The sequence below is a fragment of the Triticum dicoccoides genome, chromosome 1A (assembly GCF_002162155.2).
Source record: "Triticum dicoccoides isolate Atlit2015 ecotype Zavitan chromosome 1A, WEW_v2.0, whole genome shotgun sequence".
In the NCBI taxonomy this organism is placed as follows: Eukaryota; Viridiplantae; Streptophyta; class Magnoliopsida; order Poales; family Poaceae; genus Triticum; species Triticum dicoccoides.
Window position 1 is genome coordinate 56,365,943 of NC_041380.1, and position 13,447 is coordinate 56,379,389.

At 45.5% G+C, this 13,447-nt stretch overlaps 2 long non-coding RNA genes across 2 annotated transcripts; both read right to left on the minus strand.

Annotated features, from left to right (window-relative positions):
• Positions 1–1,773: 1,773 nt before the first annotated feature.
• On the minus strand, positions 1,774–8,328 carry LOC119363468. The gene is made up of 4 exons (XR_005174011.1): positions 7,776–8,328; positions 7,408–7,521; positions 2,726–3,300; positions 1,774–2,420 (listed from the first exon to the last, which is right to left on the minus strand). It is a non-coding gene; the product is annotated as an uncharacterized LOC119363468 (long non-coding RNA).
• A 1-nt stretch (position 8,329) lies between these two features.
• LOC119363523 lies at positions 8,330–9,799 on the minus strand. Its single transcript, XR_005174041.1, has 4 exons — positions 9,541–9,799; positions 8,675–8,797; positions 8,477–8,548; positions 8,330–8,408 (listed from the first exon to the last, which is right to left on the minus strand). It is a non-coding gene; the product is annotated as an uncharacterized LOC119363523 (long non-coding RNA).
• Positions 9,800–13,447: the final 3,648 nt, after the last annotated feature.

Sequence of the window (13,447 nt, forward strand, 5' to 3'; positions counted from 1 at the left end):
TCTTCACGCTCATTCCCCTCGCTCACCCACTCCCCCAAATCTCTAGCCCGCGGCAGCGATGCACCTCCCCCTCACCTGCATCGGCGATGCACCTCCCCCTCACCTGCGTTGGCGACTCAGCCGCGTCGCTGCCCTTCTTCCCAAGCGTCGCCTCCTCGCATTCTCGTCCATGTCGCCTCTTCCTCTCGCCCGCATCCTCTGCATCACGGTCGAGCCAAAGTTGGTTGTTTTAGCGAGGTCGAGTTGGAGCCTGACGAGCGCGGGCACGGCGGCCTTGTTCTGCTCGACGACGGCGGGGACGGACGCTGGCACTCCTCGTCGCCATCGACCTGCAAGGAGGAGTGTCGTGTTGGACGCTGCCATCCCAAATGCTGCTGGTGCTCCATCGCTTCTACGAGTTATTCGTCAGCTGCTCCTAGGTCGCCCCCGAAGTCGAGCTCCCCACGCTCGACCTGCAAGGTTTGCATCCTTAATTTTCCCCACGTCTTTCCAATCTCTGGAGCCTATGATTTGGGGAAAGGCAAGGAGAGATTCTGGAGCTGATTGTGATTATTGCTCTGGATGGAATATGGATGCAGATGTACTGTGGCCAAGAACTGCTCTCTGTCGCGTGAGTAGATTGGAAAGGCAAGGCGCAAGGAGCGACTGGAAAGGCTGCTGCTGCTCCTGGACGATGCAACTCCTGATGCCACTACCTCTTGTCGATTCGGGCATGGTAAAGACCATTCGGTTGCACTACTCCATGTGTAGATGATTGAACTTGGCTGTGAGCATTTTGATGCCTCTAAATTCAGTAAATTCGGTACTCACAGGAGTACACTTTCAGTACGGTAGGAGTACATTCTGCCTAGAGTATTTGCACTACAGGAGTACTTTCAGTACAGTAGGTCTACTTGTATTGTTTCTTAGAGTATTACTTGGAGTAAACGTTGTAGTTTAACTGAAATCAACATTTCTGAAAATCATGTTTATCAATGGGTTGTATGTACTGAAATCAACATCTCTGAAATCATGTGTATCGTGCTGTAGTATTATTTTTGTCAGGATTTTAGTACTTTTGCTTGGCTCAAACCAAACTGATCAGATCCACGCCAGCGTACTTTGATTGATCTACTGGGCTCAAACCAAACATTTAGAGTATACTCCATGTTACTCCATTTCAGAGCACATTCTTGGAGTGGATCTGCATTTCAAATAGTTTACAAGTGGGAGTACATGGAGTACTACAGATTAAATCGAGGAGAAGATGGTCCCTGCTCCGTGATGATGCCGCCGTTACCTACGACTTCCTCAACCACCACCACCACGACTTCGTCGAACATGGTGAGTACTGAGTACTCCTCCAATGCTTGTACTCCTATCAATATTTACTGTTGTAATCATGTGGTAGTTAGCTACTGTATCATGTTTCCTAGTAGAATGCCCGTGTGTTGCCACGGGCATTTTAAATAATTAACTTGTTGCATATATAAGCATAAGACATGTCAAATTTTAATCTAGGAATAGAAAGTGAGTCTAAAATTCCAAGCCTTGCAATATCATTGTCCTTGTTGATTCAAATTAGGCACTATAAATCAAAAAAAAAAACTCACCCTAAACTTTGTACTTGACCTGAAGAAAAAATTGCTTAGTTATTCTGATAATATTGCTTGTACAATTATGATAGTTAGGATAATCACCTAGGTATTTTTATTTTTGAAGGGAAAAAAGAAACAACAACAATCACGAGGCCCTTAAGAAATCATGACATGATCTTGAATCTGATCTGCTACAAGATATATCCTTCCTAATGTTCACATCTAGTGTGAAAAACTCCTACCCAACAATATACATATAATATAAACAACCATGTTTTTCTGTATTTGCTAATTAATCACGGGAACAGATGATGACTTGGGGCTTCAGGATCCAATAGTAAATATACAGGATCGACGCGACGAAGCTAGCGAAGAACATCGAGATGGTTTGAACGTATGATTTGTCTGGATTGTAAGGGAGTTTCGCGTGCCTGAATCCACAAACCCCCACGTGCGCGCACATGCAGTATTTGTCATCCTCACCTAATAGAAGCAACATACATGGCTATGCTGTTTTCGAGAACCTTAGCACCTCACAACAACGTAACTGCACAAGAAAGAGCTTACTACCGCATCCCCAATCACAAATTGCAAATCATGGCATTCGAAATGGGAGACTTAAAGTGCCGACGTATTATTTTGAACCTTTGAGTAGCTCTGTGGTAACAAAGGTGAAAAAATGTAAATGTAGTCAGTTCATTGTTAGACTCATTAACAATAGCAGAGATGGGTAAAAAGAGAGGCTTCCTATAGTCCCCATGCCTGTCTGATTTACCTGAACAAAGGCTACATAAGGAAATATACCAACCCAGAACCTATGTGCACCAGCTTCGTACAAAGTTTCTGAAAATGTAGAGTAGAAAGAAAAGTCATTTGTCAGATACCAATCAACCTCTATTCTTAATTTGCATGGGATCTCCATTGCCTAGGTAACTAAACCAAGAAGTTAATATTCTAAACTTCTCCACCAAACTAAATCATTTTGGTAGCTTAATTTCGCTTTATAATTACAAGATTGATCAAGTAAGAGATGATTTTGAGTTAGCTTGTACTATTTCCTACATAAGTCTCCCTGCCAATCAAATCAATCATCAATCAGAAAAAAGAAACAAGAGAATAGGATTATTTAGAAGGCCAGAAAAGCTTACTTGGTCCAACAGGGGGTGGTTGCCGGCCTGCTCCAAGGAGTCAAGCACCGTCACGCGAGCGTGTACAATGAGCACGATAGCATCAAGATCCCGGAGAAACGTGCTCTCCAACCACATGGACCCACCAATTTCAGTTACATCGAAGAGATCAACCAAGTCAATGACCCTGCGGTGTTGATCCCGGTGATGGGATCATTTTTTTCTGGTGAACTTTTGTCTAGCAGCGAGAAGGTGGCAAGCTTGTCGTCCGAGAGGAAGGGTCACGACGGAGGTTGAAGACGCGGTGTATGACACTGTCAGCCGAGGTTGAACATGTAGTCAAAAGCAGAGCGTCGATACGCAGCATGCCCTCTTCATTGCCGGTGCCCACCCGCGCCACCGCTCTGTAGGTAGGATCGTTTGTGGAGTGTGACAAGTGTCAGTCCATGGGCGTCACCGCGTCCTGGTCGTCCCTGCTGCCGTAGAGGAGTGGCCCTTCGTGGCGAAAGGTGGACTTGGGCAGACGGGGTGAATCTTGGTGACAGTGGGCTCAAAGTATCTCTACTCCTGAACAATATATCCCATTGTAATGCTTCCTATGAAGTGAGTGAAAAACAAAACTGAACATCAAGTCAATTACTTCAGATCTTGATATAAACAAAATGTGCAATCTAACAGTACACAACTTATGAAATAAAGCGTGATGTCATAGTAATGGAAAAAGTATCTGGATAATGATGTGCCAAAAATGCATGCCAAAATAATCGACACGTCAGTCTACATAGAGTTATGCCATCATGGAGACCTTCAAATAAATTTCCCACAGTGAAACCATAATTTGACAACACAAGTTGGTAAAGAAAGATTAATTAGTAAATCACCAAATATTAAAAGGAACTTATAACCAAAACGCAAAATGTCAAAGTTCAGCACTATGTTGCATAGTTGTTATTCTTTGGAGATAACGACAATGCTCGCTGTCACCATACTTGTTGTTAATTCAGTTTGTAACCCATGGCTGACAGATGCATCAGGAGACCAGCTTCTCCATGCATGGCCTCAGCCAAAAAGGCTACAATTCAAGAAGACACGAACATGTTCATAAATAAAATTAACCACAGATAGATGGATTCGGACATCTTATACCATGGATCATTTTGCTGGCTAAATTTTACGTGGGCCTGGTCACAAAACAATGGTGGGGACGCATGCACGCACCGCAGCCGCTCTCGACCCCATCCCCTTCCTCTCGCTAGCCCGTCCCAACGCCTCCATCTGCAGCACCCCACCGTCGCCGCCACCCAACTTGCCATCCTACGCTGCTCATCTTCACTCCGAACGGCCTCGCTCCGCCTCCACAACACCTCGGACGATTGCCGCATGGTGTCGCACCACAGATGACGCTGTAGCTCTCGCATCCTGCCTCTGGTCCCCGTTCCATGCTCGCTCATTCTCCATGGCCACCACCGCACTCGTGCTCCTGAGCTGCCGCCACCCCCTGACTGCTCTTTTCCTCTCTCTATTGATCTAGTGAGTCCATGGCTGGAAAGTCGAAGGCGTATATCATTCTCGATTTATCGAGCCCATGGCATGAAAGTCTGACTACGTGTTTGGATCGAAGTCAAACTTTAACTGATGGATTCTCTGACATTGCTCTCTGTTAGAAAACCATAGGCCCGCATGATTAACTAAAATGCCCCATTCCTTAATCTTCTCCAACTTTATTATGCTATACATGTTACACTGAACATATTCACGGTCATGTCCGTAAATGGCTTAGATATTAAGGCAATATCTACTTTGATCCCAAGACTAAAGGTTTCATAATTCTATCCCTGGGAAAAGTAAAATCTTTATCTGAATGTAACATTATGTATGACTAATGTCTTAGAACTAAACAATCGCCTCAGAGCTAATGTCTAACCCAGGCGCTAATGTCTCTAATGCTCTATATACATCTTCCGACGCAAGATATGGGCGTCCTGACCCCAATGCCCAGATCATGAAGCCTGCTTCTTCAATTGTTAAGATGGTATTTACAATGCCGTCGTTCTCTATCAGTGTAACTTTCTTGCTAGCAAATTTAACTGTAATGGTGTAATTGTCAAAACCCGAATGAGTATTGATCTCTTACATTAGTGTTTTCTAGCTCTTGCATATTTCACCTAGATCAATTAACTCGATTTGCCACCCCCAAAGTAGCATCCCGAGAAGGTGAGCATCTCAGGCTCAAATATTTCATGGCTTATGTGTGAAGAAAATCCACTTGTATTACATAGTAACCACAAAAAACCAGACAAAGGTGGGAGGTGGGACGAAAGAAAACCCGGAACGGAGACAACCAAATGCTCCATTACCGAAAAAGGCGCGTGCCCCGCTTTATATATAAAGCAACGATCACCATACAAACCAACACATACAACTCACCCCACAACACACACACAGCAAGATACAAGGGTGTATATGAACTGCTAGATCACCCCCATCCACTCCAAGCAACTACATGTAGGCAGGGATAGCACCACTTGTAGTCTCCGGAGACCTCAATCGTGAGCGAGTCACCGTGAAGAGAGAGAGAGAGAGAGAGTTGTGCACGGCAAGCCGAACACTCCAAGGCGGTGCCTTCAAGAAGGGCACGACACAGGAGTATCGCCACCGCCCGATCCCAAGATCAAGGTTTCCTTTGGAGCAATCGGAGCATGTAGAGGAGCCGCGACGACGCCTTCAAGAAGGAGGCGCCGCCCATAGGTGACGTCGTCGTCGGCTTGGCAGAGCCAAAGCAGGTTTTCACCCCGGGAAGTCCTCACAGCCCCCGAGGCGAGGCACAACAAACCAGGCCCGCCAAACCTACCCCTCCGATTGTCACACCCTGACCACCACACCCCCCGCATGGTCACGGCAGCTAGCTCACACCCGAGCCGTGAGCTCCGCCCATGAGCCCACGCCTCCCACCTCCAGGGCCGCCGCCCCAACACCCATGGTCCCGACACCATCCCCTACCGAAGCTTGCAGCCATGACAGGCAAAGACGGGCGGGAAGGCACCTCCTTCCCTGCCCTTGGACGGTCCCCAGGTCCGAGGCCCACCTCCGGGCCGGCCGCACTCGGCCGCCACCGCCCCGTCCTGCCAGGCCGTGCAAGGACGAGCTCCCCGGTGCGCCACCTAACAGGAGGCAAGGATGGTTCCGTGGCCCTCCCGGCGTCAGATCCATCCCTCAAGTGTGGCCATCATTAGGAAAGGTCCAGCCCTATGTCGCGACATGTGCAAGCTCAACAGGGGCTGGATTGGAGCCGCACTCAGACCTGCGCCGTGGCTGGACAAGATGAATCTCACCAGCGGCCGCTATCCACCACCAGTGACCACACAGCCGGACGGCGAGGTGTAGCGGCGACCCAAGCCGCTGCCTGCCGAGCTCCCGCGCGTGCCGAGCCACCCAGGAAACAACTGAGCCAGTGCAACCCGCGGGCGCAGCCGCTGCCAGATCTGGGCGCGCACAAACGCAGCCGTTGGCAACATCGCAGCCACCCCCCGCCGTAGAGCCACCCGCACGAGCACCTGGCCAGGCGTCGCCGCCCCACACTCAGATGCCACGCCGCCGTGCCCCCTGCTCGCACCGCGCCTTCGCCAGCCACGCCATCCTGCGCCACACGCGGCCACACGGTGAAGGGAAGACCCCCCCCCCCCCACACACACCGCCGGATCCGACCGGGCTTCGCCCGGCCTTGTTCGCAGGCGGCGGCAGGGGAGGGGAGAAGGGGAGGAGGAGGGGGTCCCGGCGGCGGCGGCGCTAGGGTTTCTCCCGTGACGCGCGTCGTGGGAGGAGGACGGAGGGGATCATGTTCGGATTCATACTTCTCCTGTCTTTTATTTTCCAACTGCTCCATTAGGAGTAGAGATATGTCTAGATATATGATTGTAATATTCTAACATTACTTTATTTTCTTCCTTTACCTCACATTGTAAAGCCGAGACAAACAATGTGACCTCACCTAATCTCTGATCCCCACGGCAATTGGGTATCTCTATCCTCCTCTCACCACAAAGCAAAACTCAAAAGACAATGAAAAAGGGAGGGAACAAAAAATTCTCACTCATTGAAGTCTCTTACCTAATTAGAGAAACTAAAGAAGGCCAAAAGGAAGTGTCCATTAAAAGGCTAGCAAGTACCATTATATCTAGCTCTCTTTCTGCAGGGCTTGCTGCAGAAGAGATGGGCTCCTAACAAACCTTCCCTCAAACAACAAAAAACAGATGACATGAGTAAACCTGTGGACTCTGTTTCAACAAAGCAGATACATAGATTCTGGTAATCTACTGTGAGGAGTGAGCTTTTCCACTGCTTGGCTTACAAATATTATAGAACTTTTTATTCTTTCAAGCATCAGTTCTAGTAGAATGCACGTGTACATACAGAACAATTTCTAACAGTTATTCACCCACATGTTTACCAGAATGTAAAAAAAGATAAAAGAAACTCTTAGAGCTAAAATGATCTCATGTAATCTAGGTAGTAGGTTTGCTCAGACTCACTATTTAGTTATTTTCCTTACAAACTAATTTTCAGTACTTCCATTTTTATGGGTGACTGGAGTATCAGTGATACTCTTAAAAGGTGCGTACTTAAGTCTAGCATATGAAACATCATCTGCCCCCTAAACATTTAAAAGCAAGTAAAATTTAATTTTGGGTGTATGGCCTAATTACCTGAGATCCTCCATAATGATTCAGTGCATAATCAAGCCCATATCTTGTTTGATAAATCTTCTATAGTTTCTTATGCTTATTAACTGTGCCTGCCTTGTAACTCTGAAGCTTCAACTACAACAACAATCAAAGCTTTGTCCTCAGATTGCTTTCAGTAACTACTGCAGAAATATCAGATGATGAGGCATGTGCATAACCACTAACTACACAATAATAAGCACACCAAAGAAAGCCACCTAGGAGTATGGCTGGATGAACACCTAATTTCACTGGAGCTGGTGCTCAGAACTTGATGAACGGAGACACCACAATGTAGGTCGCAACTTGAAAGAATTGTCTTATGAACACCTAATTTCACTGGAGCTTACCTTGAATGCATCTTTGTATGTCCTGTCATCTTACTCCAGGCAGTTAAAGCAAAAATTCCACAACTTTCACCCTGTCAATGAGAGGGCGGACTTCGAGAACCCTGTAGTTACACACAGATGAACTTTTTCGTAGTCCCACGAAACGATAAGTAAAGAGAAGATAAGTGTCCAACAGAACTTCTATAAAGAAATGTTTCTGATAGAAAACTGAAAGGAACTCTTAGATGTAGACTCCCAGGTCGTGCGACACACACACACACACACACACACACACACACACACACAACTTGTTGTGTTCCATTATTGCACCATCAACAATGTCCTTTATACTCTCACTAAGATTTTTGAACGCCTAGTCAGCCACCAAGGTGAGCAACCTAAACCATATGGTGTAACCTGGGTCTTTTTTAACCTTTAGACATTGATACATACCTCAGCGATTGTGTATTGGAAGAGAGTGACCTCTTTACCATGTGAAAGAAAGCAAGTGAGCGATCAAGTTTAGGAAACAGAAGAACAAATCGTGCCATAACAAAATACCAAAAGTTACTTCACCTTTCGGCATGGTGCCCGCTGAACTCAGAGTTCCTAATAAGCCCCATGATGTCCATTCCATGAGACCATGACGCCTATCTTTAGTACAATTCGGTTAGTTTCACAAAGTCAAATATCAAGAGGTACAGAAAACATGAACCACATACCATGTCATGAGATCTTCCACTGATTATAGCAGTCAGGAGAAGTGGTGCTACATGCTTCACAGCAGCACACATCTGTGAACAAAAATCTTTAGAAAGTTGAATGGAAAATGCATTGATACTACAACACATATATGGAACAAATTAAGGCGGAACTATTGTCCAGTGGCTGAAGTCGCCCCAGGCATGGGGCTTGAGTACCTTGGGGAAGTAGGGGCATACACACCTTGGGTTGCCAATGAGCATCCTACTACTGCCAGTGGAGCCCAGATAGAAAATAGAAACCTAGGCTGTTGCAGCCTGACAGAGTGTAGAGAAAAGGAGCTGAGCAACATGAAAAATAAAATTTCAGAATGACTTCATGAACTCTCAAAAATAGAATAATATGGCAGAGAGCAAATCGAACAACAGCAAGAAAATTAAAACTGTACAATTAGTAAGGCAAACCATCCTAACTTTAAAAAAAATAGTGAGACTATCATTCTAAACAATAGTACATTTACTTAGCGCAACTATGATATTCTCACACTGGACCTACAATTTCCATGACGACAAATATAGAGTGGTTCTGTCAGTTAAAAAAAATAAAATACCAAAATTTGTATAAAGGAGCAAGAAGATAAGATGCCTGTGCGTTCCAGCATCCACACAAAACACGGCAGCATGGCCTTGCATAACTCATCAAACGCATGCTTCCTTACTTGAATACCTTGGAGTGATGACGACTGGTTACTTTTCTTTTTATATAGGTGGTATCTTTCCGATCAAGATTTTGGAGTACAGAGAAAGAAGACTACGGTGGTACTACTCCTAGCAGGACATACATTAGTACATGAAAAGAAGAACAGTTTAAGAACATAGCAGAAACTGAACGAGGCAATGCATCATGAACTGAACGAGGTCCGCACAGTCCTGCAGAAGGGTACCCTTTCCCTCCCTCTTAATTTTAGCAAGGGATCCCATGGCCTCAACCCTCATCTCCGTCTCTCTATCCTGATCTGATTCTCTCCGTCTCAGATCTGATTCTCTCCGTCTTGATCCAAACAGAGAAAAGAGGGAAGATGAACCTGAGGGAGGAAGTCGATCGCATGGTGATATACAAGATCGCCGGCGTCTGCTAAACGGGATCCCGGCGCCGTCTCCTGCAGCGATCCTGAAGCAGATCGTACGATGGACGGGCGGCGGCTTTGATGTGCGAGGGCGACGGCGAAGGTTAGGATCGGCCGCGGCACGGGGATGGATCGGCCGTGGCACAGGTATGGATCGGCTGCGACGGGGGCGAAGGGGTGGATCGGGTGTGCTAAGGGCTGGTTGGCGGCGGAGAACGATCTGCTGTGGGCACTGAGGGATCGATCGTAGGTTTTTTTGGCACCGGTTTTTTTTACAGGAGGGTTGCGAGTTAACGGAGGTGGGAGGATGACGAAAATAAAACGGAGATGGAAGGATGACGAAAAAAAACCAACGAAATAAACCGCGCAGACTATTCACCAACTGCTTCATTAGGAGTAGAGATTAGGAGTAGAGATGATCCGTTAACCCCGAAGTGATAATAATCGGGATACTTACTGGTGATGACCATAGTTTGAGGAGTTCATGTATTCACTATGTGTTAATGCTTTATTCCGGTACTCTATTAAAAGGAGGCCTTAATATCCCTTAGTTTCCGTGAGGACCCCGCTGCTACGGGAGGGTAGGACAAAAGATGTCATGCAAGTTCTTTTCCATAAGCACGTATGACTATATTCGAAATACATGCCTACATTATATCAATGAACTGGAGCTAGTTCTGTGTCACCCTAGGTTATGACTGTTATATGATGAACCGCATTCGGCATAATTCTCTATCACCGATCCATTGCCTACGAGGTTTCCAAATATTGTTCTTTGGTTATTACTTTCCCGTTGCTATTGCTATCATCACTACAAAATACCAAAAATATTACTTTCACTACTGTTACTTTTTGTTACCGTTACCACCACTATCATATTATTTTGCTACTAAATACTTTGCTGCAGATATTAAGTTTTCAGGTGTGGTTGAATTGACAACTCAGCTGCTAATACTTGAGAGTATTCTTTGGCTTCCCTTGTGTCGAATCAATAAATTTGGGTTGAATACTTTACCCTTGAAAACTGTTGCGATTCTCTATACTTGTGGGTTATCACTTGACAACATGCTCGACTGCTCTTCTTCAACAGCTCAGTGATCAACTTCGTGCTTAGTTTGCCATTAAGGACTTAGGTGTAGGTTAACGCAGCAGAACACAAAAAATTTCCGACGTACGCACCAGCCCAGGACCACTATGGAGACCCAATATATGGTTTGATATTTTTCGTTACCGACTCGTAGCACAGCGGAAGTAGAGTCGATGACGAATGGCGGTGCAGATCCCCGCGGCTAGGATTTACAACCTCCCAACCACGAGGATGTATACCTTCATCCGCCTCATGGACAGCCCTCCGGGAGGCGGTCGAACAGTCCCTCGAACGGTGTCACGGACAGCCCTTCGGGAGGACCCTCAAAACTCAGACGGTCACTCGGACAGCCCTTCGGGAGGACTCACAGAACTCGGACCGTCACTTGGACAGCCCTTCGGGAGGCACTCTCAAAACAGCCCATCTGGCAAAAGGATCGAAACTATGACCTCTCTATGGGGTTGCACAAATACGGTGTCATCTATCCGGCAGGGCTTCGTCGTCCAGAACTAGTTCCTGCCGGAACCCAGACAGCCTTTCGGCTCTACGAAACTATTTCGCTGGGAGGGAGAGAGAGAGAGAGAGCTAGATCATGCATGGCATTTGTATGAGAGCAAGAGTGTGACTTTAGGCAGCCCGCTCCACCCCTATTTATAGGCCAAGCCCAAGGGTGGCTTCTCCAATAAGCCAAAGGGGATAATACCAAAAGGCCCTCAAGGTGGCTTCTCCAAGAAGCCAAGCAAAAAGCATTTTCACTATTCACGACGACATTTTTCAGTGTCCGTTCGAACTGAAAATATTTATGTGGGCTCAGAACATTTCCAGTACCCACTAAAATAATTTTCATCGCGTTCCAAACCAATTTCGGTTTAGTGAATTTCATCTGCGAAAAGCAAATAGGAATGCGTTTTCACTATTCACGACGACAATTTTTCGCGTCCATTAAATATGAAAATATTTCTGTGGGTCTTAGAATAATTCCAGTACCCACAAAAATGATTTTGGATTCATTCTGATACAATTTCAGATTAGTGAATTTCATCTACGAAAAGAAACCAAACCGGCATCGACAACTCCGGAACAATTCCAGTTTTTATCCCGGAAAATTCCAGAAAGTTTCCAGAGTGACTCTGGCACCCTCCAAGAATTATCAGGCATGTGCTGAAACCAATTTGACTTAATAGTATATCCCGAAACAACTTTTCGTTTTCACCGAAACTCATCTGATGACCTCTCTCTGCGGAACTTTTCCGCTGTCCGAAACTTTTTCGGTGATTTTCTCTCAAACTCCCAGTCTAGTATTCAGCAGATAGATGACCCTTAAGCGTGTGACCCTATAGGTTCGGTGAAACATAGACATGACCGGAACACTTTCCGATCAATGATCAACATCGGAGCCGTGGACACCCATATTGACCCTATACCCACATGAATGAATATTCGAGCGAACCTCCAGTTGCCGTGTGCTATTCCTGTTGCTTCGTGATATGTTACAAATACCCGAGGTGAGACATGTTGGCATCCCCATGGATTAACAACTAGTCCACTATGCTGGTTACCTCGTTACCGGTATTGTTCTCTTTTCTTGTTCCCGTGTTCCGGCATCCCCGGGATCAAATCACAAAGTGTCTGGCCAGACGATGATGGATACCGTAACACCGAGAGGGCCGAGAGATATCTCTCCATCGTCGGAGGAGAAAATCCCAATCTTAAGCTATCAAGTTACTGGACATACTTTTCCATGAACCCGTAAGTCGCCGTAATAGACACCCATTTACGGATGCCGTTTAACAAACCCCAAAGTTCACGAAGCAAGCATGAAGAAACTCGATACTCTCATGGTCTAAGGAATCATTGAAATGTTAACCATCTTTGTGTTATGTACCATTAACTTGTGACAATTGGATCTCATAGCATAACATCAATCCCGGTCGATTCAACACAAATATTCTCTTAACATTGTGCCCTCAAAGTTGCTGGCATAGACATGCCCATGATCAGGAAAACAGAACCATCATGCAACACTTGAGCTAGTCTTAGAGGCCAAAATAAGAATACTTCTTACCGTTTATTATTCCACACGTGCATATGAGTCTTCCTCCGAGCCTCGTGTTATTGCAGACTCGAGAACCATAGCAGTTATAGCATGGAACATATATCTATACCTATACTAATTACAGACTTCGTAGAAATTACCGCGTTAATCAGAAATTACTAGCCGTCCATCTGGTGGGACCGAATTATTACGGTTTATATCAACCAATATAATTAGCTTCTACATTTTTGCAACTCAAGAATTTTGCTCAATTGGGCCGGAAAATAATAATCAGGGAAAAGGTACGAATCGTTTCTCTTCACGATCTCCTTCTCTAACTAGTAAGCGTGCATGTGCAATGCACGTCTTGTTAGACTTCAAATATGAATACTTTAAAGATTAAATTGTCAAATCCACATATCCATGCAATGATTTGGATGCATTGCATAAATTCTGCAAGTTTAAATTTCGATGAGGTCTCCTACAATGTACTGAGATTAAATACATCACCCACATCTATCCCTGTTGCCACTCGGATAGAATAGCTATAAATTCCAAGACTCTTGTGAGGCATTACTGAATCAACATCAAAGGCATCCGACCACCTACTGGTCTAATGCACATATATAAGTTCTTAAAATTCCATATTTGAATGTTATCAAACATATCACAACCCCTTCACAGTTTCACCTAAAACAGTCTGAACCCCACTATATAAGTTTGAAGAGACACATCAACTGAAT